This window comes from Bos indicus x Bos taurus, chromosome 5 (genome assembly GCF_003369695.1).
Source record: "Bos indicus x Bos taurus breed Angus x Brahman F1 hybrid chromosome 5, Bos_hybrid_MaternalHap_v2.0, whole genome shotgun sequence".
Taxonomy (NCBI): Eukaryota; Metazoa; Chordata; class Mammalia; order Artiodactyla; family Bovidae; genus Bos; species Bos indicus x Bos taurus.
Window position 1 is genome coordinate 12,569,785 of NC_040080.1, and position 27,714 is coordinate 12,597,498.

A 27,714-nucleotide genomic window follows, 5' to 3' on the forward strand; every position below is an offset into this window, starting at 1 on the left:
GACTTCCCTGGTAGTCCAGTGGCTCCAACTCTGGGCTCCCAATGTAGCTGGCCTAGGTTGGATCTCTGGTCAGGTAACTTATTAATAGATCCCACATGCTGCAACAAAGATCAGGCGCAGCCACATATATATAAAAAAAATATATATATATATATATATATATATATATATATATATATATAAAATGAAGGATTAGTCATTGCATTTGGGTGTCCTGTCTCTTACAACTCCTCCCATCTGTAACAGGACCCAATTCCCTTTTGTTTCCCTTTCATCATCTTGACATTTTTGAAGAGTATAGGTCAGTCACTCTGGTGAATGACCCACGGTTTGGATTTGTCTGATGGTTTCCTCATGATAGAATTTATATTCTTTTTCTTAAAATAGTGGTGGTTTAAACATCTGTACCACAAAATTTACCATTTTAACCATGCTGATGTGTCAATTCAGTGGCATTAAATACATTCATAACAGGGCACAGCCATCACCACTGTGTTTCCAGAATGCTTTCATCATCTCAAACAGAAATTCCATACCCATTCAACACTAACTCCCAGCTCCTGGCAACTGTCATTCTACTTTCTGTCTCTGTGACTTTACCTTTCCTAGGGTCCCTCACATAAGTAGAATCATACAATATTTGTCCTTTTGTGACTGACATTTCACTTAGCATAATGTTTTCAATGTTGCAGCATGAGTCAGAATTCCCTTCCTTTTTAAGGCTGAGTAATATTCCATTGTATGTCTGGACCACGTTTTGTTTGTCCATTCATCTGTTGACAGACACCTTGGGTAGCCTCCAACTTCTGGCTGTTATGAACACTGTGGCTATGATCACTGGGACACAAGTATCTGTTGAGTCCCTGCTTTGAATCCTTTGGGGTTAGGATTGAAATTCCACCTGGGAGAGGAATTGCTGGATTGTATGTGGCTCTGTTTCTCTTCTGGAGGGACTGCCTGACTGTTACCCACAGCAACTGCATCATTTTATATTCTCACCAGCTTGTGATTCTCCTGAGGCTTGAGATTTCATGATTTCTCCACATCCTTGCCGGAGAAGGCAATGGCAACCCACTCCAGTACTCTTGCCTGGAGAATCCCAGGGACAGGGGAGCCTGGCGGGCTTCCGTCTATGGGGTCACACAGAGTCAGACATGACTGAAGCGACTTAGCAGCAGCAGCAGCAGCCACATCCTTGCTCTTTTTTTGTATTTATTTTTTATAATAGTCATCCTACTGGGTAAGAGGTGGTATCTTTTTGCCATTTTGATCTCAGTTCCCTAATGCCTAATAATTTTGAATGTCTTTTTATGTGCTTATTGACCATTTGTGTATCTTTTTTGGAGAAATGCCTATTCAAGCCATTTGTCCAGTTTTGAATCAGGTTGTTTGTTTTTGTTTGTCCTTTAGTGCATAAAAGTTCTTAATTTTGATGGAGTTGAAATTATCTATTTTCTTTATTACCTATTTGTTTGTGTTTTTGGTATCATATCTTGGAAAGTATTGCCACATCCAATGTCACAAAGATTTCCTTCTGTGTTTTCTTCTAAGAGTTCTATAGTTTTAGCTCTTAAGTTTAGGTCTTTGATCCATTCAGAGTTAATTTTTGTGTGTGGTATAAGGAAAGTGTCCAGTTTCATTCTTTTACATATAAGCATATCCACTTTTTCCAGTTTGCTGAAAATACTGCCCTCTCCCCATTGAATGGTCTCAGCACCTTTGTCAAAAATAAATTATTTCTGACTCTCTACTCCATTGGTCTATATGCTTGCTCTGTTCCATTTTAAGACATATATAGTTTCTTCCAATCTCCTTCTAATACTTGTATCCACTCCCTCAAAGAGGAGAATGAGGAGGAACAGTCTTAACCTCAAAGGAATTTAATGTTAGGGGGCCCTGGATTTGAATGCCAGCATGAGTACAACATTCTCAAGGTGCCCAATTTTCCGATAAGCATCCAAATTGTCAGTGTTGAGCAAGCTGTTTATTCTATCTGAATCCATCCACTTACTATCTTGGGCACAAACATTCTCTACATTTTTTTTCCCTGTTACCAAACTTAGAGGACCCAAATATGCTTCGAGTTATGTTGTTTTGAAATTCCACACAACGGGGACGAGACTGGTGTTGTATGTGTGTTTAGCCTTTAACTCACAGAAGTAGGAGGATGACAACGAACCAGCAGTTATTTACTTTGTGTGGAGCGCTGTAACATTAAACCCATACTCGCGGTAGCATACAGTGCAGTTGGAGACGCACTGTGTGTGTGTGTGTGTGTGTGTGTCTTGAAGAGTACTTGGAGATGGGAGAGATTAAAATGGAAATAGTTGGGAAAATCTCCAAAGGTGGGGTCTTCAGGGGATTGGTAGAGGGGAAAAGTAAATTAAGATTCAGGGTAAAGGGCTTCCCTGGTGGCTCAGTGGTAAAGAATGTGCCTGCCAATGCAGGAGACATGGGTTCAGTCCCTGGGTTGGGAGGATGCCACGAAGCAACAAAGCCTGTGTGTCACAACTATTGAGCCTGTGCTCTAGAGCCCAGGAGCTGCAAGTCCTGAAGCCCATGTGCCCTGGAGCCCGAGCTCCTCAACAAGAGAAGCCACGGCAGTGGGAAGCCCATGCACTGCAGCTAGAGACCAGCCCCGACTCCCTGCAACTGGAGAAGAGCGCTCACAGCAACAAAGACCTAGCACAGCCAGAAATAAATGAATAAGTAAAATTAAAAAAAATTGGGAGTTGAAAAGTGGTCAGTATAACCAAAGAAGCAGACTCACAGATACAGAGAAAAACCTAATGGTTACCAGCGTGGAGGAGGGACAACATAGGCTGGGGGAGTGGTCGGCACAAGCGACTGGGTGTGCAGGAGGTTCGAGGGTGTATTGTACAACGTGGGGAATATAGCCAACACTTTGTAATCAGTGTAAATGGAAAGTAGCCTTTAAAGCCGTATACAAATAAAAAGTTATTTGAAAAAAAAAGATTCGAAGTTGAAAGTGAAGGATACTGGGTATTGCAAAGGCAGGAAGGAGTGAGCCCTCTGGAGACGTGAGAAGGGCAGCTGGACTAGATGGGCAGGTGTGTAGGAGAGAACTCGAGTGGGTGGCTAGGGGGTGCGGTACGCTAAGTTATGTAGGACTTTAAATAACCAGACAAAGGAATGTGCACTTGATTTATGTAGACAGCAGGTCACCCTTAAAAGTTCTTAAAAGGTGTGACTAATTTTTTGAATAGGAGTGTGGGGCCCCTTATAGGTAGGTTGGTCCAGAAGGGGATGTGGAGGAGATTACTGGAGAAGAGGAACTGATTTATTTCTCATAGGGCTTCTTTGGAAAGAAACGCAGTCCATCTCTGCCCCAAGTCCGACTCCAGGCTGAGGTGTATACACAGTCCCACTTATTGAAATCTGCTGTTAGGAAACGCGCTGGACCTAAGATCCTATGACGCCTTGCCCACATTCAACCCAGCCCACTAGTCTTTTGTGTTAATGGCATAAAATTTCCACCGTCAGTTCTGCTGGCACGCTCCCAGATCGCCTCATCGCGGTGCCGTGCTCCCAGCACTTCCAAGCTACGGGCAGGGCTGTAATTTTACAGACTGAAGCAAGGAAGAAACAACAAAGTTTCTTCGTTTCTATAAAAGGTCAAGTTTTCTAAAGCTATTAGTGGGTCAGCTGAAACTTGTCTGTGTCGAGAAGGTGAAAACTGGGGGACCCTACAGCTGACCTTGAGAACCTTCTCCCCACTTGTCCCTCCCCCCACCTCCTCCCAGCTCCCTTCCCGAGACCCTGAGCCTCAACGGGACCTGGAGCTTCCTCTTCATCCAATGCTTTCCCACAACAGCTGAGAACTACCTGGGACACACTCTAGGGGTTCAAGCCGCTCAGTCCCAGACAGGGAGGCTGAGTCTTGCCAGATGACATTCTGGGGGATCACAGGAAGATAGGCTAAGCAGGAAGTGTCCTGTGGGCTAGAATCAGGGAGATACAGGGACACTGGTGACCATTCCAGAGCGCAGAGCCGGATGATGGCATGGGGAGGGCCATTAGGCTGGCATCCCCCGTGGTCAGAGGCTGGCTGCGTTTTTACCCTCCCCTCCCTGCCTGGACACTCCCGGCTCTGGCATCTCTTTACATGGCTACCGTGTTTGGTTTTCAACCAGGACAAACAAAGAAAAGAGATTTGTTTTCCTGTCTGCTTCTGCTGAATGGAATCTCTGACTCTACTTACTGGTCATGCTTCAGACACCCTGGGGCTGGTTAGGACTTTAAACCCTGAGCACACTCAACTCCTAGCTTTACTGAATCCTTTTCCATGTCCTGAGCCTGGTACAAACTTCATCCACCCCCAATCTTCCTTCAATCAGTGGGTGATTCTGCAGCCAATTTCCTGGCTAATATTTCACCCACAAATTGCTATTTCAGCTGAACTCCCCTAACTTGAGCATCCTTACCAAATATTTTGGGCTTCTTCACAATGCAGTTATGTTATCTTCAAATCTGCAAGCCTTTCTGCTATAATTCTGAAGTGGTGAAAAATCTCCTCTAATTTTAAAGGGCATAGAGTAAGCTCAGTCCCCTAAGGAGTATTGCAGAAATCTGGGGTTCTACCCTATTCATACTGAATTCCAGCCTTCCAGGAGTTTCAGTCAAAATGTCCTAGAAACCTTTGTGCTTTGGTGTTATTTTTTTCACCACCTTTCCCCCTTAACTGAAGATGGAATCAGAATGATTAAAAAGCATCACACACAACATGAGGAGTCTATATTTCCCACTTCTGCTCCCGGGGTCAGGAGGCAGAGGCGACTGTCAGGTGAGTAAATTTGCAGATGCCCACGCATGTCCAGAACATTCCCCGGGGGTCATTAGAGACTGCCCAGCGGGGGCGTGGGGGCCGGCCTTCCGTTTGGGGTTTCTTCCAGAACTTCTGTCCTGAGAGCATCCTGTTCTGTTATATAGATACCTGTGACCGTCGCCAAATTGCTAGGCTGAGTACAGCAAGCGGTGCTCAAGGGCCTGGCGCTGGGTTAGAAATAGAAACAGAGCTGAAAAAAAAAAAAAGAAACAGAGCTGAAAGCCCCGGGCCCCAAGCCTGGGACAGGAGCTATGGTTCCTCCCCACCAGACCCACATTTGCCTCCCCTCCTCCTCCAGATCCCAGGCTTAACTCCTTCCTCGCTCAACGGTTGAAGGCATCTCTGTTTTCAGATGCACCCTGGATCTGGGCACCTACTTAAGCAGCAGCTCTTACCCGTCCAGAGCCTAAGGCATGAGGTCGACCCCCTCCTCCCACCCTCATGGGGGTGGGTGGCTCGGCAGCCGCCTGCCCAGGAGGGGAGAGGCTGAGCTGGGGTCTCAGGCGAGAGGGCCCGAGGCCCAGGCACACAGCCGCCCCCCACCCCAAGTGAGGGCACCTACAAAGGGGAGGGTCAGCGCCCCACTATGTTTAGAACCAGCTTTCCTGCTTATGGAGGGCAGCGGGCCAGTCTGGTTATAATTATGACTGGAGAGTCACTTTCCTTCCAAAACTCTCCTTTCAGGTGTTAAAGCCTCACAGGCAGGTGCTCCATCTCCAGGAAGGGGCCTGGGAGGATTTGGTCTGGTTCAGTTTCCCTGAGCGGTGATCGAGGGGCCCGCAGGGCGCCAGGGACTGGGGTCTCGTTTCCATCACCTGGACGGTCAGTGGGTCTCAGCTTGTTTGTGGATGGACCAGGGAGACGGGCTGCTGCTCCCTGTGCAGACCTGTGCTGCCTTCATCCGGGTGGCACAGTGGCCAGCAGAGCCGGACGGCCTGGGTTCAAACCCTATCTTGCTACTTGTGTGACCTGCTTACTAGCTGTGTGACCTGTTTACCAGTTGTGTACCTGCTCACTAGTTGTGTGACTTCCTTACCAGCTGTGTGACCTGCTTCCTAGCTGTGTGAACTCCTCCCCAGCAGCACTGGCCTCATAGGGACATTGCGATGACGACAGTGTATAGGACAGGCCTGGTCTGCAGCACATGAGCGTCACCGTGATGATGTGTTCTCTTTCCTCGTCAGTAAACTGACCCCTCAGTAAACAGTAAACCTCAGTAAACCTCTGAGGGGTCAGTAAACAGACCCCTCAGAGAGATGCTCAGAGCACATGCAGAAAGGGAAAACCCGCTCCCCACCTGCCCCCTGGGGAAAGGGCTGTGACACAGAGGCCAGTCAGAGGCTCGGGCCTGAGGTCACTTCTCCACCCTGAACAGGACACCAGCTTAGCCCGGGGTCAGAGCAAATTGTGGACAGGTCAAGCCTGGCTATGATGTGGGGTCTGCACCCCTGCCCTGGTGACAGCTGCTTCTCACGCCAAGCAGCCAGCTGTCTGGTGTGAAAGAGGAGCCAGACAGACAGAACTTGGCCTTGCCGACTGACCAGGGCTCTGGCCAGGGTCTCTTGGGCAGCTGATGGGCTCCTGTTGCTGGGCCAGAAATCTGCCCCACAGATTCTGGCTCCACCTCTGGGCCTGGACCCACAGTCAGAGCCCAGGCTCTGGACTCACCACTGCCACCCCGTGTGTGTGTGTGTGGAGGGCCACAGCCGTGTCCCCCAAGTCTGCCCCACCTCTCCAGAATCCCCTTTCTCCTCTGGGCTTTTATAAGTGGAGTCTTCCTTGCTTTGTGTTGTCCATCCAAATCCTACCCACATCTGTCAAGTCCATGTCAATCTCACCTCCTCCAGGAAGCCCTCCCTGCCTGCCCAGCTCACACCACCAGTCTCATAACCCTAAATTCCCTATTACCTGTGCCATTCGTTTGAAAATTAGAAATAGGCTTCATTACATTTCCCCCAATTTTCGAGCCCCTATTTGACAGCCAGGCCCTGGGTATGTGTTGGGGCAATCTCTAAAAGGAAAGGACAGGGCCATCTTCTATCAGGAAAATTAGACACTGAGGAATTCCCTGGTGGTCCAGTGGTTAGGACTCTGCCCTCTCACTGCCGAGGGCCCAGGTTCAATCCCTGGTTGGGGAGCTGAGATCCACAGGCCATGCAGTGTAGCCAAAACAAAAACAAATCAAACAAACAAAAAAACTTATACTCTAAAGGGATGGCCTGGAAAACTTCCTCATGCCCTGTGTTTTCAGGTCTGATGTTATTATTTAACTTGGTAATAATAATAACAAACAATTGAGGGATTCTCATGTGTGCTGGCCCTGTACTAAGGACTTCACATGGCCTAGTTGATCTGCAGTAGCCCTCGTATATGGTTAAGTGTGATTGTCTTACAGATGAGGAAACTAAGATGCTGAGTACCTTAGTCTCCTGATCTGTAAGACTGTTAGGTGATTGCCCAGTGTCAGCTCATGAGACAGCCATACGTGAACCAGGCAGCCGGACTCTGTTACGCTCGTAACTGCTGTGCCATGATTTTCTTGGGTTTCACCTTCTCTGTTCAATAAGAGTGAAACCGGCGGAGGCAGGCGCCTTGCCTCATCCCTCCATGCAGCCCTGTAGCCCTCAGTGTACCTTGGCTGTTGTGAGCAGGAAGCCTGTACATGTCATGAGCACTCAGTGTCTGGGAAGCTGTGGCCAACAGGCCGAGCCTGCAGCGGAGAAGGGCTTGTCCACAGGTTCCTAGTCCTGGGGTGACGGAACTAGGAAAGGAGTCCAGGAGGCCAGGGCCCAGACACGCTCTGTACTGACCCTTAGCTCATACTGCCTTCTTGCACACCTGGTTCTCTCCCCCGGACCAGACCACGGAAGCATCCAGCTCGGCCTTAGGACTTTGTGTGATGAAGGCCCGCTGGGAACAGGCCCGGAAGCCGTAGTGACATCAGGTTAATGCTCACCAGGCCCAAAGAAACCCTAACACTGGGAACAACGTCCTGTCTTGAGAACAGACTCAGCCACCCCAGGTCTCCAGCCTCCAGTATCCTCAGGGTGTCTCACCAGAGCTGCCAAGTTATAGAGGGATTGTACGTCTGAGAACAGAGAGCACTTCAGGCAAGAAAATACCCATCCTTATTCAAGGGGACAGGTTCTCTGATGTTAAATGAAAATCTGGCTCATACTCTAGCTATTCACTATCAGGTTATCTATTTCTTTCATATTCATTGATTGACTACTTGGTATAAGAAGCTATGTAAGCGCCAAGATTCTTGTGGCAAGAATACCGGAGTGGTTTGTCATTTCCTCCTCCAGTCAATCCTAAAGGAAATCAACCCTGAATATTCATTGGAAGGACTGATACTGAAGCTGAAGCACCAATACTTTGGCCACCTGATGTGAAGAGCCGACTTACTGGAAAAGAACCCGATGTTGGAAAATATTGAAGGCAAAAGGAGAAGTGGGTGGCAGAGGATGAGATGGTTAGACAGCATCACCAACTTAATGGGCATGAATCTGAGCAAACTCTAGGAGAAAGTGAAGGACAGAGGAGCCTGGTGTGCTGTAGTCCGTGGGGGTCACAAAGAGTTGGACATGACTTAGTGACTGAACAACAACAACCTGTATTTATTTAAGCATCTTATTTCCTCCAGCAGACAGCTGGTTCTCTGAAAGCAGAACCCAAATCTCGTTCGTTCTTATATTTGCCCACATCCTAGTATAGCTCTGTGTTCCTCGTATCCTAGCATCCTGACCTGATTAGCACTCCATAAGTATTTATTGGATAAATTAAGTTGTCTAAATCAAAGAATAAAATAATCCAGGGGGTGCAATTTGTATGTGGATCCCCCTGCCAATCTGCCCTCAAGGTGCTCCTTGCTTTACACAACCTGTAAAGATGTTTAGGCAATGATGCCATTAGGGTCCTAGAAGGCCCAGCAGGGTGAGACTGTGGAGAACAATGCGTCATTTGCACAGCTCACTGCAGAGGAAAAGGATGGGACCAGAGTTCAGGGTGGGGGGAGAGGAAGGGCCGCAATAGAAATGAAGTTCATTCTTTGCAATGTTGTCCGACATCCTGGCATTTGGGGAATGTCCCTCCCCCGTGCAGTGTGAATCGTGCACCCTCACCAAGCCCAGCAGCCCAGATCCTCCCTGGTGGACCGGCTGGTTTCCTCCAAGCCCCTCCAGGCCTCCTGCCCCTCCCTCAACCCAGAGAGCATGATGGATGGAAACTAAGTCTGACAATGGGTGCTCCTGGGCCAACTGAGCATGGGCCCAGGTTCATAAGCGACCACTGGACCTTCAGATTCAGAGCAATGTCTTGTGTGGATGGAAGAAGCCCCTCCCTGATTTTGGCTCATTTATTCAGGGTCTTGAAGCACTGAGCGGGCTGTCTCAGCAGAACAAGTGTCTTCACCTGGATCTGAAGGCAAAAGGGGAGCTGTCCTGCGGAGTGGAGGTGGGAAGGGGCATGGGAGCTGGGGTCCTTCCTGGAGAAAAGACGTTCTTACTATTCCAGGGATCACAGCGCTGCAGGTCCATAGTTTCAAGCATAGAAATGTATAAAAACAGCACTGTCGGGGGGTTCCTGGCTCTGGGGTGGATTCTGTTCCCAAGCCTCTGTCTTGGCTCCATTCACCTCCCACCAGCTGCCCAGAGAGCCCGGCTCCAGGGGAGGCCGGCACATGCGATACTCCATTTTGGAGCACGGGTCTGATGAGTCTCCCAAACCTAAGGAGCCTATAATAACCAGTTTGGGAAAGGGGACATTTCAAGGTCCTATTAATATCCTCTGAGGGACGTCTCTGGTGGTCCAGTGGCTAAGACTGTGTGCTTCCAAAGCAGGGGGACCCAGGTTTGATCCCTGGTCAGGGAACTAGATCCTGTATGCCACAACCAAGAGCATTCATGCCCCAACTAAGAGAGGTCATGTACCACAAGGAAGATGCCACAGGCTGCAAGTAGAGATCCCTCACGCCTCAACTAATCCAGGCCCAGCCAAATAAACAAGTACATTTTTAAAATAAATAAATAAAATAAAAGTCCTCTGGGACTTTAGGGCTTGGATCTGTGGAAAACGAGAAGGTAAATGCAAGCGTATTGAAAGCAACCCGTGTGAGAGCAGGACCTCCTCACCCCGGGGTGGGGTGGCGGGGGATGGGGTGCCCACGGGGGCTCCCCCTGAGATGCTGAGAATCAACCCTGCACGGCTAGGTGCGGCTGCATACTCTCTGGAACAAGGGTCTGTAACCTTTATCAGATTCTTAATGGGCCTGTGACCTCCTGAAAAGTTAAACAAAACAACACAAGGCATTTTTCTAGAGGATAAAGGTGGGAAACCGGGCGTCAGGGGAATTCATAGGACATTCCAACCCCTCCCACTTCCCACGTGCTGCGGACATGTGCAGTGGGAAACAATGACAAATGTGGGGAAGTGACAGGTCGCCTTTTTAAAAAGACCGTCGCATGCGCAGCATCCTGAGGCTTCCCGGGTTTTCTTGCAGAAACTGTCCTCCTCCCCTCGCCTGTCCCCCTCCTTCCGTCCTGTCCTCACTGCCACACACCACCTGGTCCAGTCTCTGTTCCCTGTACAGGGAGACCGAGGCCAGGAGGGGAGGGGCTCGGTTGTCAGGCTGGACTAGGAACCAGTCCAGGAGAGGCTGCGCACACCCTTCATCTCATCCTGCAGGAGCCAAACTCTTCCAGCCTGTACCTCTTGAACACTTCAGAAACTCTTCTGGGGACTTTCCTGGGGGTCTAGCTCCCAACGCAGGGGTGCCGGGTTCAATCCCTGGTCAAGAGAACTAGATCCCGCCTGCCACAACTAAAGAGCCTACATGCCAAACTAAGACCTGGTGCAGCCAAAGAAATAAATATTTTTTAAAAAACACTCTTTTGGATTCCTCCAGGTAGTTGTAATTGTACTTTTAATGTCTTTGAGTGTCAGCTGCGTGCTGAGAGAAAGCTACAGGCCATTCAATAATCCTTTTAATACATCTTAAAATTACAGCAGCATCTCTGTGTGCTTGGAAAACAGCACAGCAGCTCTGTGTGAGGTGATCTATTTGTTCTGGAGACAATGCTTAGTGGGCATCGGGTTTTAAGGACACTGTATGGTAACCGAGGACCCTCCCCTCTCACAAAGCAGGACTCATTGGTCTAATTTCAGCTCTTCATGTAACAGATGAGGAAACTGTGGTTGAGAACCCAGGCTTCTCTCTGTCCTAAGAGGCCCCCTCCCTCACTCACTCACTACCTGAAATGGACGGGCTCGGGTAAGACCCGTCCTGGACTTTCCTGGGGGTCCAGCGGCTAAGGCTCAGCACTCCAGCGCAGGGGGCCGGGGTCCATCGCTGGTTGGGGAACTAGATCCCACAGGCCACAACTAAAGATACCCACGCCAGTGCAGCTAAATGAATATTTTAAATAAATAAAAAAGTCCCTCCCCTGCCTCTTTCTTTTTTCTTTTTGAAAAAAGCCTCTTTCCATGGCGACTTTCAGAACCACGTGGTACCACACTGGTTTTTCATTCCTTCCAAAGCATTTTCTCTTTGCCTGCCTTGTGTCTCTCCTGACTCCCACGTGAGAGTCTTAAACCCCAGTGAGCTCCTCGGAAGCAGGCGCCAAGTCTTAGACATATTCTGTCTCCCTCGCCCGCGGCGCCCGGCTCGAAGCTGGACACATCGTGGCCCGTAAACAAGGAGTTGCTGAATTAAATCCAACGGTCCTGGGAACAAATGTCCCCACTCCAGAGAGAAATGCCGTTCCGGCTTCCCTTCCCTCCAAAGACACTACAGGATCCTGTTCCCTGTCCCGTCCCCACAGGGCTCAAGAGCCTGCTGGCGTTTGTTTTTGTCAGAAAGAAACCTGACCTTTTTGAGGACCTCTTGTCTGTGGGCCCCTGGCTCTGCCTGGAGGGCATGAGACCTGCTTTTCTGCACCGGGTTGGGTGGCTCAGGAGTCCAGGCAGCGACGGCGGGTCAGGCAGAGCCCAGGGAGGTGTGGTCAGCTAGGTTCTCATCACTTCTCAGGGGCTCTTGTGAACCAAGTGTGTTTGCCTTCTGCTCCCCTGGGAGGCCAAGAGCCGCTTTTCCTCTGCAGACCAAGACGGGACGTCTGGGGTAAGAGGCAGTTCAGCTGCTGAGCCAACAGCCCTGTCTCCCCTGAGCCCATGCTCTGGCACTGCAGCTGGGCTGAGACGGCCCTCGGCTGTGGGGTGGTGCCCCATGGACCTCACTGGGTCCACCCAGTCTGCTAACAGAGGCCTGGCGGAGTCTTGAGCCAGCCATAGGCCTCTCTGAACCTCAGTTTCTCCATCTGTAAAGTGGAGGGGTTGGGCACCACTGCACACGGGATTCCTCCTGCAGTGACGTTCTGGAGCCTAAAACTGTGAGGCCTTCTCAACACCAACCCCACTGCTACCCCCACCCCGACAATGACCTCCCCAGGATCTCTTACCACAGTGCAGTCAGGGCAAAACCTTGGCATTCTCTGGCTAGGGGTTCCCATGCACTGGGACAGGCTTGTTGACAGAATAAGGCTGCTGCGATCCAGCACCCTAAAGAACTCAGCAGTGGTGGGGCACGTGGGGCCTTCCCTCAGGTGGACGTTGAATTAGTAGTTAGATCCTCAGGTTCCTCTGGAAAGCGCTTTATTCCTTTCAGACGACTGCAGCACTGTTACTCACTGAATAATTTTAATGATGATAACAGCTGGAATTTTGACCTCATGTCGACAGTTTATGAAATGATTTTACCTGTACTAACTCAACTTAAAATCCTCCTGACAACCTCGTGTAGAAGACAGGGCTTACAGGGGTTCCCATTTTGTAGGCCAGATGAATGGTCAGATTAACCCAAGTTACCCAACCAGAGTAACAGAGCTGACAGTGAGTATCCCAGTGGAAACCACAAGTTCCTGGAAGCCAAGTACAAACACACGTCCCTTTATGGGAGCTACCTGTGTCAGGGAGAAGTCAGGGGAGCATCTGATGAACCAAGCTCACTAATACATAAACTGTATGCAAACAACACGAGGGGTGGCCCTGGAGGCATTGCAGAAGGACATGGCGGCTCTCATTCTATCCCTTCCCCAGGTGGGAGTCAGAGAAGCAGAAACAGGATATTGGGCTATTTCCTGGTTGCCCTGTTCTTCCTCCTGACAGTTTTTGTTGGGGAGAGAGGCCGTGGGGAGGGAAGGAGGGATCTGGGCTGGTGAAGGCTGGGAAAAGAGAAAGGAGCTCTTGTGACAGCTTTCTCAAAGCCACCCCCACCACAGGAAGTCAGGGAGGGAGGGAGGCTGGGCTGCGGCCCCTCCACGCTCCACCTACGTGCTCTGACTCTCCAGGGCTGGGTGCTGTGACCAAGCCTCCTACCTGCACACGGCAAAGTCTGATCTTTCTCTCCAGAAAAGACTTTGAAGATGGTGACCAAGTTAAACTATGTCATCACCTAAACTGGGAAAAGGAAAACAAGGTGACCCTTAAGAAGGTGACACAAGGACTTCACTAGAGGCCCAGTGGCTAAGAATCCACCTGCCACTACAGGGGACATGGTTCGACTCCTGGTCCGGGAGGATCCCACATGACTGAGGCAGCAGAACCCGTGCACCACAACGACTGAAGCCCCCTGCGCTGCAGCTACCGAAGCCTGTGCACCCAGAGGCCATGCTCCGCAGCAAGAGAAGCCACAGCGCTGAGAATCCCGTGCATCACAACTAGAGAGTAGCCCCTGCTCGCAACCAGAGTCAGCCCACACAGCACCAAGGGCCCGGCACAGCCACAAAACGAAGACAGAAATTGTAAAAGGTGACGCAAGACCCCCACACCCACAGCATGTCCCGTCTGGAGCAGGAGGTCAGTGACCCCGGGGCGGCCCTTCCGCATCTGTCTACACTGTCCCCAGGCCCAGGAGGAAGTCAGCTGCTCTGCGGCAGGAAGGGCCCTGGGTCAGGCAGGGAAGGCCACTTGCCTGGGCCATTCAAGCAAGACCTACTGACCAGAATCCATAGGGTGACCGCAGGGCTAACATAGACAACATTTCTCAGAAAAGAAAACCACTGTGCTTGCCCTTCCTGAAGGCCGACACTTTAACATTATCTCACTTAATCCTCTAAATATCTCCGTAAGAAGGAACTCTTCTGCACCTCATTTTACAGTGGGTAAAGGTCAAGGTCACTAGCCCAGGGCAGAGCCAGGGTTCATACTTATAGAGGATGACCCCAGAGCCTGAACTACTGCCCAGAGCACAGTGCTGCCTCCATGTGGTGGGGGGACTTTGACTTGCAACGCCAGAGGAGCGCCCAGAGTCGGGGACAGCAGGGCTTGGTGGTGACCGAGGCCGCCCGCTGGACAGCAGTGGCTTCAGGTGGACTTAGGAGGCAGAAGCCAGTTCCTAGGAAGAAGGGCCTGGCTCTGCCACCCCACGGTGGTCGCCCACCTTCTGCGGCTCAACAGAGAGAGCTGGTGAGGAAATCAGAACATCCTGCTTGGGGAGCACGTGAGGAGCCGAGAACCCGTCGACACCATGGGGGTGGGGGACACCCTGCGAGCCTCCGCCTGCAGCCACCTACTGGGAGACTCAGGGACCTGGGAGAAAACCCCCAGGGCCAGGTTAGTCCTTTCATCTCGAGGAGCCTGAGAGCTTTACTGAAAGCCCTTAATGACATGGGAAGGCAGGGCACAAGGACTGTACTTGGGCAGGACTGGGGGCTCTGCAGCTGGTGTGAGGACAGGTCTGGAGGCCAAGGAATGCTGGGCGGTGGGAACGGGGGTCAGGTGCTAGACTGGGCTTCTCAGCTCAGCAGGGCTTTGACTCCAAGGGGGACGAGCCGGGGAGCCTGTGCCAGTATACGCTGGTCCCCCGCTTCTTTCTTCTGATGCCATCGAGGCAGGTACCAGCCTTCCCGATAACCCCTCCCTAGGTCAGGGGACCCAGGACAACAGCAGCAGGGACCACACTCTTACGGAAAAACAGGCAGCTTGAAAGCTGCGAGTGCCAGAGACTTGGCACGTTCACTGGGAAGGTGAATGTCCAGGTATTTTCAATCCTTTATCCGCATAACCAGGGATTCTTATCTTCAGAAGAGGTCACCGAAGAGGCTGCTGCACAAAAGGGTGCTCCATGGGGACACATCTTAAAGGTATGAGGAAGGAAGGCGCCATGCAGTTTCCCCACAGTGTTCAAAAGTCGTGTTTCTAATTTAGACACTGGGGGACAGGCTCACCTCATAATCAAGAGGCCCCAATCTATTTGGGGATGGGGGGAGTGGGTTTCTTGGTGCAACTGTAACACTATTGTTGTTGTTTGCTCTGGGACAGAATGTACACGTTCACTGTCCTAAAGAGACACACGGATGCCTTTTCAATATTCCATCCCTGGAAACTTTGTGTTGCTATCAACTGAGGATCCGGGCTTCCCAGGCAGTGCTCGTGGTAAAGAATCCGCCTGCCAATGCAGGAGACGTAAGAGATGTGGGTTAGATCCCTGGGTCAAAAGGATCCTCTGGAGGAGGGAATGGCAACTCACTCCGGTATTCTTGCCTGGAGAATCCCATGCAAGGAGGAGCCTGGTGGGCTACAGTCCACAAGGTCGCAAAGAGTCAGACACGACCGAAGCTACTGAGCAGGCACACACCCAAGGGTCTAGGGTCAGGCCCTTGAACCCACGCACACTCCTCTCCTGTGCAGCCCATAATCAATCAGTAGAATGAGTGGCACTGTGAGGCACAAACCAGAGGAGGTTAGTAATCTGTAGGAGCACTACCCAGCTGCTCAATGCAGCGTGACACAGTTGGCCCCAATGACCAGGTCATCATCATGGCCTCTGTTTCTTGCGGCCCTCCTCAGGCCCCCACTCCTGGAGAAGCCCAAGTTTGCTCCTAGAGCTGTTCTGCCTATAGGACTCTGCCTCCATCCCGGCCAGGTAGCCACTCAGGATGGCGGTGTGGTTCTGGGTTTCCACATCCAGAAATCTGCCTGAACCAGTCCCTCACCTTCCTGAGATCTTCCTCTGTTCCTGGAAATTCTCATTACCTTTTGTAACCAGTTTGCCTCTAGCACATCGTGTTAAAAGAGCTCTCTGTAGCCTTTTACCCCAGACAGAGTCCGCTGGGATGGACAATCCGTGTCTCAGACAGTGGTCCTCACTTTTCAACCCTGTCCTTCCCGTGCTTCCTACACCCACACCACCTCTCTGTCAATCAGCAGGGCCTGCTCTTGCATGTCTGTGGATCTGGAATCAGGTACAGGAAGTCCTGTGGGGCACGCTTCCTGTGTTCTAGGAGCATGCAGCCCACAGGTGGCCCTCTGCCCTACCAATGGGACATGCTTTCCGGGGGCGGGGGTTGCGGTGAACCCGATGCTCTGGGAGGATTGAGAAAGAGGGAGAAATTTAGCCCACGAGGCTGAGGAAGGCTTCCCAGCTGAACTGGGCTCCGAGGGGTAAATGGAGTTTCTTCAAGTAGAGCAAAGAACAGGAACAGCTTCTGAAAGGGTAGGGTCAGTCCTTTAAAAAAATCATGCTTCTTTCGATAAATATAGGTTTCCATTGGGTTTCGCTGGAGGTGCAGTGGCTGGGAATCTGCCTGCCAATGCAGGGGACACAAGTTCAATCCCTGGTCCAGGAAGATCCCACATGCTGCGGGGCAACTAAGCCTGTGCTCCACAACTTCTGAACCTGTGCTCTAGATCCTGCGCTCCACAGCAAGAGAAGCCACAGCAGTGAGAAGCCCACTCACCGCAACTAGAGAGCAGCCAGCACAGCAATGAAGACCAAAGGAAGAAAAAAAAAAAAAATATATATATATATGTTCTCATTTATCACTCTGACTCCTGAGATTCCGATGTCCCTTCCTCATGAGACCTGCATCTCTCCTTTGAGAATCACTCGTTGAAGTCCGTCTAGTCAAAGCTATGGTCTTTCCAGTAGTCACGTATGGATGTGAGAGTTGGACCATGAAGAAGGCTGAATGCTGAAAAATTGACGCTTTTGAACTGTGGTGCTGGAGAAGACTCTTCAGAGTCCCTTGGACAGCAAGGAGATCAAACCAGTCAATCCTAAAGGAAATCAACCCTGAATATTCATTGGAAGGACTGATGCTGAAGCTGAAGCCCCAATACTTTGGTCACCTGATGTGAAGAGTTGACTTATTGGAAAAGACCCTGATGCTGGGAAAGATTGAGGGCAGGAGGAGAAGGGGGCAACAGAGGATGAGATGGTTGGATGGCATCATCGACTCAATAGACATGAGTTTGAGCAAACTCCCAGGAGATAGTGAAGGACAGGGAAGCCTGGTGTGCCGCAGTCCATGGGGTTGCAAAGAGTTGGACACAACTGAGTGACTGAACAACATTGAAATGGGAGACAACTAGAGACTGTCATTTCTATCATCACAGTGAAACCAGAGGGTTCTTCCACACATTTACACGTGCATGCGCGTGCACAAACACATACACACACACACACACACACCAGCACTGTCTAAACCTCCTGCTCTCTTAAGCTGTAGGGAGGAAGTGCCTCTTCCCCTCACTCGGGTGCAGAACAGGAAGTTCTTGAGCGGATTGCAGAAGTTGCTGTGATAACACGATAACACAGAGTTCTGTACAGAGGTGGTTCCAGGGCTGCGGTTCTGGCAGCGCCATGAGGGCTGCTCACCTGGGGGGCTAAAGTGACTTCCTGCAGGCGCGGGGCCCATCCTGCCACCGTGATGGGAGCAGCGAATCCAGCAGTGAGGCTGTGCGGGGCGCCTACTGCATGCAGGGCACATGCCATATGGGGGGAGGCTGTGCCCGCTGGCCCTCCTCTCAGCCGCCAGCCTGACCTTCTCTTCACCCATGCACTTCCGGCTCACTGGTCGGTCCTTACATGACGGGTGTGAGGCTTGGCTGGCATCGGTGGATGGATGTGTCAGGAGTGACGGTGCACAAGGGGGCTTTGTGGCCGAGCAGATGCCACTTTGGGCAAGAAAGGAGCCAGGGGTGACGCCAGTTCCCAGGCAGCACTGATTCAGTGCCTGTCCGGCTGGGACAGGGCAGGGGGTGGATAAAAATGCCTGCAGGAGCAGGACCTGGGGGTGGACCCCGTAGCTCTCAGTCACAATGATGCCCAGGGGAGATCTGCTGACACGGAGCTGGGCCGGAGGTCCACTTGGGGCCTCACCTACATGGCTCCGACTGAACTGAGCATCCGTCCACATTCAAACATCATTTTCCCCGTTTTAAAAAATGGGACACTAACTGCCTTGCTGAATGTGGCCAGCAAAGGTGAGGTCTGTGCTCCCTGGTCCCTGTGTCCTTCCACACCTACAAGTGGACACACCTCCCTGTGTGTAGTGACCCTGCCGTGCACACTGTGTGGCCTGAATCCACAGGATCGCCTACTCCACATACAGTGCAAGGAAACTGGAAGTCAGCAAGGGATGGAGACGAGCCGGGTGTTACACGGGCCAGCGGGGACGACAGGCATGGAGAGTACCGATGCCTCTGCTCCCGGCCTCACCCCACTGCCTCCGGCTCGGCTGGCTAACACCATTCAGGCCAGAAGCATTAGTGGACAGGAGCTGTCTTGGCCCCCTGTCCACCAGGGGCTCTGGAGCCAGACTGCCTGGGTTTGAGTCCCAGTTCAGCCACTCACAAGCTGTGTGACCTTGTCACAGCACTTTATACCTCAGTTTTCTCATCTGAATAACAGGAACCAAGACTGTATTTCGGCTCACAAGGAAGTACTGGCACTCGGGGAGCACGCAGCCCGTGTCCATGGCTCCTTGAGGCTGACATCAGGCCTCTACGGCTGCCGTGTCTACGCAGGTGGTGACCACAACAAGCACGTACAGGGCAGCCATCTGCTGAGGACAGAGTTTGTTGTTTCCGAGGGTGAGATTCCTACAGGTGTTCTAAGGGCCTGGGGCTCTACTATGCAAACACTGGGAGGGTTTGGGTGTTTCTTGGGTAGAGCCGGACAAGGACTGATACAGCACCGTCTGGCTGGTGGACAGTGGGAAGCCTGCCCGGTAGCTCCAGACGAGGCAGGCACGTGGGATGACCACCTCTATCCACTCGCACTGAGGGTTCACATGGGACTCCAGCTTCCCCTGAGCACATCGCCTTCTCCTTTAAAAATCTTTAAAATCCCAGCTGTATGTCAGATTTGCCCAGTACTGGAAAATCAACAGAACCCCTAGCACAAAAAAGGTGGCTGAAAGCTAAAAGGATTGGAGCCAGGAAAACCGTGTGCAAGGCTGCCCTGCTCCCACCAAGATGGGAAGGGATCCCCTGCCCCCGTAGGGGGACCCAGCCCCCCCTCATTCCTAAACCCCTCCCCCGCCCTGCCATCCCACGGGGCTGAAGAGGCACTTAAGAGTTGCTCATTCAGGACACGTCCTCCTGACCCGCTTCCTGAGTGCTGGGCCAGGATGCCCGCCCACTCTGCTGAGAAGGTGGCCTAGCCAACATCTCCCCTGACCCCACCCCATCAGACATCACCCCAGGTGCTGAGCCAGCCTGTCACTCACTCATAGCCAGCTGCCACACCTGAGAGGTGGTTTTCTCCATGGTTTCCCATGCTGACACCTGGTCTGACTAACCCGACAGGTTCCTGGAGTGGAGTTGAAACCCGTTTTCTGGTACAGACGTGCTTTCTGCCTTGTCTCTGTAATTAGATGCTGAGCCGCCACGCGCCATGGTCCTAGGAATGCTTCCCTAGATTGTCATCCCAAGTGTTCTCAGCCCCGCCAACATCCTCACCATCACCACCTACAGAACACCTCACAGAGGACCCATTATGGGGTTAGGTATTTTACATACTATCTTTAATCCGCCCAACCTTGCAAGGTCAATCTACTAGGACCGTGCTGTCATCTGGGAATATTGTTAAAATGCAGATCCTGTTGAGTGGGTCTCGGGGAGGGTTGTAAGCCTGCATCTCTAGCAGGCTCCTGGGTGATGCTGATGGTGCTGGTTCCAACTCTGAGGAGCAGAGGTATCAAGAGGAACATTTTGGTTGCAAGAGACTAAAATCTTGCGTGAACTGGTTAAGCAGGAAGAGGAACTCGATACAAAGAGGTCAAGTGTCTCATAAGGCCAGCTATGGATGAACACTGAGCCTTGGGAAGACAAGAAGCTGGGGAGGACTCTCCCAGCCTCTTTTTTTTTTTTTTTTTTTGGTGTTGGGGTGGGGGTACACACTGCATTGCATGCAGGATCTTAGTTTCCTGACCAGGGATCGAACCCGTGCCCACTGCAGTGGAAGTGTGGAATCTTACCACTGGACCACCGTGGAAGCCCCTCTCCCGGCCTCCAGACTCTGCTTTCTCCGTGCACCCACTTCCTGGCTTCATTCTTCCTCTATCCCTTCCCTCTTTCCCCTCTGCTCTGGTTAGTGCCAAGTAGCTCTCCCCACTGTGGATTCCACATCTTCGTCCTTGATCTACTATTTGTTTTGATCATGCATACCTTCCAGGGACATCCTAAGAGGGTGAGCAAAGGAAGTAAAACTTTTGCTACTAACATAACTGAAAATGTCTATGCACTTGATTGACAGTCTGCCTGAGTATAGAAATTTAGCTTCCAGAGTGGCTGCTGAGATGACCCAGACCACTTCACTTCTCTGTCCTTTATTCGTCTGGTCTCAAAGTGTTCAGATTCTTCTCTGGCCTCTTGTGCTCTCAAGGTTCACAGGGATGTATCCTGGGATGGGTCTCTCTTGTTTCATTATCCCGGGCACTTAAGGAGTCCTTCTGACCTGGAGATTTACATTCTTCTGCTCTTAAAAAAAAAGAAAGTCGTTAATTGTGTATTTGGTTATTTCTTTCCTTCTCTTCTCTTTGTTCAGTCTTTCAGAAGCTCCTGTTACTAGGATGCTGCATCTTTTAACCAGATCCTTTAAACTTATTTTCTGTATCTAATTTTCCCTCTCACTTTGTTTTACTTTCTGTGAGATTTCATAAACCTCGTTTTCTAACTTTTCAAGTTGAGTTTTAAATACTTATATTTCATATTTTTAATTCCTAAGAGTTCACTCTCTCTTTTTTTTTTTTTGTTTCTGGACTATTACTTCTTTTAATAGGATACTGTTCTTATTTCATTGATGTAATGCTTCTCTTCTGTCTCCAGAGATATTGCTTTCCTTTTTTGAACTTTTAAAATTTTTATATTCTTAATTCTTTTCTCTGAGTTTCTGATTTCTCTATCATGGTCTCTTTCATGTAACTTTATGTTAAAGGATGAATGCAGCACTAAACAGTTTACTGGAAGGGGAACTATGTGGTGATATAGAGAAGCCCTCTTCATTGTACCTTTCTTAACCTTTGAATTCTGAGTTGTATTAGCAGAAAGACTATTCAAAAAACAAAAGTTTTTAGAGTTTTAGCTTCATGTGCTGAGTATGGCTCGTCCATTGAAGAACTTCACTGTAGGTAAACAGAAAAGAAAGTGAAAGTGAAGTCGCTCAGTCATGTCCGACTCTTTGCGACCCCATGGACTGTAGCCTACTAGGTTGCTCCATCCATGGGATTCTCCAGGCAAGAATACTGGAGTGGGTTGCCATTTCCTTCTCTAGGAGACCTTCCCAACCCAGGGATTGAACCCTGGTCTCTCACACTGTAGGCAGATGCTTTAACGTCTGAGCCACCAATAGAGGGAACTTCTAAATGTCAGTGCTTAAGAATCTTCTCTCTGGGTCATCAAGTATTTTCTGATGAGAATTTTCTGGATTCCTGCCTGGGGACAGATGCTGGGGGAGGGTATACACCTAGCTGACAGTTTTCTCAAACGAGGGTGGAAGGAAGGCTGAATAGCCCACTGTTAAGAACACAGACATTCAACCAGGTACTCCAACCCTCTCCCAACTACACACCACTGACCTGTCAGCCTCTAGAACATGCTTCTCAACCAATCTGTGCTGGGCACTGATGGATAATCTTCCAATCCGGCAGCACCGACAGTGGTCCTACAGTACATGATGGTACACGTGATCCACCACTACACGTGACTCATGGTAGGAGGTCAATCATCCAGACCAGCCTGTATCCTGTTCAGCAAGAGGAGGCCACTGCGCAGGCACCTGAATGTGGAGGCAACTTCAAATTTCGCTAAAAATTCTAAACACTCTTTATTTTTTTGTACATCTGTACCTTACTGGGGCTAGTAACAAAGTCTGTGGACCTAAACCAGTTCACAACCACACTCTAAGAGCGCTGCCCTGGAAAAGAACAAATACCTTACCTGGGGAAGGAGCTGCCCCCCGGCTGAGAAGGGAAGGGGGAGGAAATCTGGAGGGTTCAGTCAGTTTAGTTCAGTTCAGTCGCTCAGTCATGTCCGACTCTTTGCGACCCCATGAATTGCAGCACACCAGGCCTCCCTGTCCATCACCAACTCCCAGAGTTTACCCAAACTCATGTCCATTGAGTCAGTGATGCCATCCAACCATGTCATCCTCTGTTGTCCCCTTCTCCTCCTGCCTTCAATCTTTCCCAGCATCAGGGGCTTTTCCAATGAGTCAGTTCTTTGCATCAGGTGGCCAAAGTATTGGAGTTTCAGCTTCAACATCAGTCCTTCCAATGAACACCCAGGACTGATCTCCTTTAGGATGGACTGGTTGGATCTCCTTGCAGTCCAAGGGACTCTCAAGAGTCTTCTCCAACACCACAGTTCAAAAGCATCAATTCTTCGGTGCTCAGCTTTCTTTATAGTCCAACTCTCACATCCATACACGACTACTGGAAAAACCATAGCCTTGACTAGATGGACCTTTGTTGGCAAAGTAATGTCTCTGCTTTTTAATATGCTGTCTAGGTTGGTCATAACTTTCCTTCCAAGGAGTAAGCGTCTTTTAATTTCATGGCTGCAGTTACAATCTGCAGTGATTTTGGAGCCCAAAAAAATAAAGTCAGCCACTGTTTCCACAGTTTCCCCATCTATTTGCCATGAAGTGATGGGACCAGATACCATGATCTTAGTTTTTTGAATGTTGAACTTTAAGCCAACTTTTTCACTCTCTTCTTTCATTTTCATCAAGAGGCTCTTTAGTTCTTCCTCACTTTCTGCCATAAGGGTGGTGTCATCTGCATATCTGAGGTTATTGATATTTCTCCCAGCAATCTTGATTCCAGCTTGTGCTTCCTCCAGCCCAGTGTTTCGCATGATGTACTCTGCATATAAGTTAAATAAGCAGGGTGACAATATACAGCCTTGACACACTCCTTTTCCTATTTGGAACCAGTCTGTTGTTCCATGTCCAGTTCTAACTGTTGCTCCCTGACCTGCATACAGATTTCTCAAGAGGCAGGTCAGGTGGTCTGGTATTCCCATCTCGGCTGAACTGCTCTGTAAACAGACCTGCGGCCCATCCCCCACCTCAGCACTGCATGTCGCTACCACTTGCCTTGGTACCCTGTGTTTCCAAATTTAGTGCCTTCCTGGATGGCTCTGTCCCTTTATTGGGTCCTTTCTGAAGGCACCAGGACACAGCTTCTACTGCTCGACTGAATTGTGTATGCCTCCTTTTTCTTGTTTCTGCTCCCAGTCTCTTTCTCCTTGTAGTTTAAGCATTTAAAAATACCTTTACTGCTGCTAAGAGTGCAATGCTCCCCACATTGGTTTACAGATTTAAGGGACCCCTATCAATGTCTCACCCAATTTCTTGGCAGAGTTGATTCTAAAATTCATATGGAATTTCAAAGGACCCAGGCTAGCCAAAATGATCTTGAAAAAATGGAACAAGTTTGGAGAACTCATATCTGCCAACTTCAAAACTTACAACAAAGCTACAGTAATTGAGTAATCATGTGTGATAGTGGCCTACAGATAGACATATGGGTCAGTGGAATAGAATTGAGAGTTCAGAAATAAGCCCTCAGCTCTTTGATCAATGGGTCTTCAACAGTGGTGCCAGGACCACTGTTCAGTGGCAGGGGGTGGGGGGCGGCGGTGCGGGGAATACTCTTTTCAGTAAGTGTTGCTGGAATGACTAGATACCCACATGCAAAAGAATGAAGTTGAACCCCTACCTCACACCATACACAAAAACTAACTCAAAACACATCATAGACCTAAGTGTAAGAGCTAAAATTTGAAAACTCTTAGAAAAACTATAAGAGCAAATCTTGGACTGAGAGGATTCCATATATGCAGGGCAACCAGTCTGTGTGCCACAACTGCTGAGCCTGCACTCTAGAGGCCAGGGTCTGCAACTACGGAAGCCCACGTACCTAGAACCCATGCACCACAACGAGAGAAGCCGCCACGATGAGAAGCCCACGCACTGCAATGAGAGAGTAACCCCTGCTTGCCACAACCACAGAAAAGCCCAAGCGCAGCAACGAAGACCCAGCACAGCCACAAATACAAACAAATAATTTAAAAATAAATTAATTAATTAAATCAGAATTTTAAAAAGAAAGTGAAAAAAGAACTGACACAGTGCAAGAAAATATTTGCAGATCATATACTTGATGAGAAACTGGTATGCAGAATATTTTTTTAAAAACTTTTATAACCTATAATAAAAAGACAAATAACTCAATATTTAAATGGGCAAAAGATCTAAATAGACCTTTTTTTTCCCTCAAACAAGATACACAACAAGCACACCAAAAAATGCTCAACAGCATTAGCCATTAGGGAAAAACAAACTGAAACCATAATGAAATACTACTTCATATTCACTGTGAAGTGTCAGTCGCTCAGTCAGGTCTGACTCTTTGCAACCCCAGGGACTGTAGCCCGCCATGCTCCTCTGTCCATTGGGATTCTCCAGGCAAGAATACTGGAGTGGGTTGCCATTTCCTTCTCCAGGACTCACAGGGAGGCTATTATCAGAAAGACATAATAACAGTCGTTAAGGATGTGGAGAAACTGGAACCACACATACTACTGGTGAGAATGTGAAACACTTTCCAAACCAGCCACTTTGGAAAACAGTCTGGCAGCTCCTCAGAATGTTAAACACAGACCATACAACCCAGAAATTCTACTCCTAGGTCTACACATCCACACAGTGAATGAGTGTAAAGCAATGTCATTCACAACAGCTAAAACGTGTAGACAACTCAAATGTTCATTATCTGAAGAACAGACAAATAAAATGTGGCCATATTGCGTACTATTGCTCAACAGTGAAAAAGAAATGAAGCATTGATACATGCCTCAACATGAATTTTGAAAACATATTAAGAGAAAGTCACAATGGATCACTTTTGTATGATTCCATTTATATAAAATGTCCAGAATAGGGAAATCTATACAGACACAAAAGTAGATTACTGGTTGCTTAGGCTGGAGCCTTGTGGGTGGGAGGAAATGGGCATGGGCTGTCTTTTGGGGGTGATAAAAATGTTCTAGAATTGACTGTGGCGATGGGGGCACAACTCTGTGGATATACTAAGAGCTACTGTAACTGCACACTCTAAGCAGGTGAATTATATGGCTTGTCAATAAAGCAGTTATAATGGAGTCAGGCTACCACGTCTAACTGCGGGTCTCCAGCACCATCGGCCTTGACTGTAGGCATCTCCAGCATGTCTTACGCAAGGGTTTCTCAGTTACCACCCTGTTAGGGATCATATCTGCAGTCACGTTTGTTCTTAGCCTAATGGTAATTTACAGGATTGCTATTAGGTTCATTAGGGGATGTATCTAAAAATGGTGTTTACAGAGTCAGACAAATCAATAAACTGTGCCTGACTTTTCTATCTTATTATGCAGAAAATTGTTTCTTTTATTTTTAAGGAAGATATCTCTTTTTGTGAATAGCAACTAATACAAAAAGCACCTGCCTACTTGCCAGCATGGGAATGCATTCTGAATGAGGATACACACTCAGTTCATTCATTTATTCAACAAATATTTATCAAGCGATCACTGTGCACTGGCTGCTCTGCCAGATACCACAAAGGCAATGATGAGCAAATTGCAGAGAAGAAAAGGCTAAATAAACAAGCCTTCAGGTCAGTGTGGACACAGCTTTCAAAGGACAGCGGTCTCTCTGCCAGAGGGCCTGGTGGTGTTTCTTAACTATCGAGAGGTTCAGAGAAATATCTACACGCTTTTTTTCCCTTTGAGAACTCAAGGTTGAGGTTTTCAAATTATATAAGTATTAGAAGGAGACTAACAGAAATGGGACAATGTTTACAATAATTCTGCCAGCTGCCCCTCCCCACCCTGCCCATCCATCTAGTTTCAAACCTTTTCTCCGCTCCACCTTATTTTCTTACAGCTTCAACTCCATTTCCAGCAGAGCTTTGGTCACCTTGTCTGTATGTCTCCCAGAGGACCCCCTTCAAAGTACCTCCTGAGATTCACTGAGAATTTCAGACCTGGGGCTTTGAGGCCTGGTGGCAGCCAAGACTCCGGAGGCTGTAAAGTTGAAGCCCAGTGCCAAATTGCTACTGGGCGCCTCCCTACCCACTCAGAAACCAGGACATGGGGGACGAGAGGAGGGGAATAGAGAGCTACCATGTTTCCCCACCCTGGCAGTACCCAGGGCTCCCAGCACCCAGCTCTGTGGAGGCAGGTCCTGCCTGGCAGCAGGTTCAAGGGTCAGAGACATGATGTAAATAAAGCCTGGTGCAGCCTCGGTTCTCAGGAATGACAGCTTGTGCTGTGCTATGACCCCTACCCTGTTCTCAGGGGCTGTGATCCCCTACATTTCTGGGAGTCTGTTAGTCTCAGCACTTTGAGACTGGAGTGTTTTGGGGTTTTGTTTTTAATCTTAAAATGCTTATTTTACAATATGACTACAAAGTAATACATCCTTTTATAGAATCTTTGAAACTTTCAGAAAAACAACACAAAATCAAAATAATCTATAATCTGACCACTCAGAAACACTCAGTTAACACTTTCATGTAGACTGTCCCATTATTTGCTCTGTGTGCACAACATGATAAATTATGCATCTTTAACATCTTACTTTGTATTCTAATGAAATTATTTGAACACTAACCATGTCATCATAAACTTCAGGGATCTCCCTGGAGGTACAGTGGATAGGAATCCGCCTGCCAAGGCAGGGGACACAGGTTCGATCCCTGGTCCAGGAAGATTTCACGTGCCTCAGAGCAACTAAAGCTGTGAGCCACCAGGACTAAGCCCCTGTACCACAACTACTGAAGCCCACACCCTAGAGCCCGTGTGCTGCAACTACAGAAGCGTGTGCCCCTTTGAGCCTGTGCTCTGCAACAAGAGAAGCCAGCGAGAAGCCTGGGCACCACAACGAAGAGTAGCCCCCGCTCGCCGCAGCCAGGGAGAGCCCACGCGCAGCAAGGAAGACCCAGCAGAGCCAAAAATAAATAAACAAATAATTTTTAAACCTATATTAAAAATAAATCTTACATAAAAGCATTTTAAATAATTAGCATTTAAAATGCTATTATCCCACAGTACGATTAGAGTGTAATGACCAATACTATTAGCTACGTCCAGTTTTCACTATTATAGATAGTACCGTCATGAACACTCTTAAAGCTAAATCCTTGCACACATTTCTGATTATTTTCCCAGGATGAATTCCTAAAATGGAACAACGACCCTCAAGTTTTTGAGACCCACTCACGAATGAACTGGGGAGGAAATATTTTTTATGTTTGTGTTTTATCTGTTTAATATTATCTCTTTTTCTACTTATAAGAGAAATATGTTCTCATCCAAAATTTTTCTTAAATGCAGAAATATGTGTTAAAAAGGATTTACGCTTTCCCTGAATTCTACCATCCAGAGATAGTGCTGTTAATCGTGTGGTGTATATTAGGAGTACCTCATATGGTGGGCTTCCCAGGCGGTGCAGTGGTAAAGAATCCGTCTGCAATGCAGGAGACGCAGGAGATGTGGGTTCAATTCCTAAGATGGGAAGATCCTTTGGAGAAGGAAATGGCAAC

The 27,714-nt window shown here is 49.0% G+C and overlaps 1 protein-coding gene, 2 long non-coding RNA genes and 1 other non-coding gene across 5 annotated transcripts in view; 2 read left to right on the forward strand and 2 right to left on the reverse strand.

Annotated features, from left to right (window-relative positions):
• The window catches only part of NINJ2 (ninjurin 2), a 72,265-nt gene that overhangs the window by 19,308 nt on the left and 25,243 nt on the right, over positions 1-27,714 (forward strand). The gene's annotated exons all lie outside the window — the stretch shown is intronic.
• Positions 3,280-27,635, reverse strand: LOC113892291. The gene is made up of 2 exons (XR_003511015.1): positions 27,594-27,635; positions 3,280-5,036 (listed from the first exon to the last, which is right to left on the reverse strand). It is a non-coding gene; the product is annotated as an uncharacterized LOC113892291 (long non-coding RNA).
• TRNAE-CUC lies at positions 6,912-6,984 on the forward strand. The gene has a single exon. It is a non-coding gene; the product is annotated as a tRNA-Glu (tRNA).
• On the reverse strand, positions 20,439-22,161 carry LOC113892293. Its single transcript, XR_003511016.1, has 2 exons — positions 21,703-22,161; positions 20,439-20,600 (listed from the first exon to the last, which is right to left on the reverse strand). It is a non-coding gene; the product is annotated as an uncharacterized LOC113892293 (long non-coding RNA).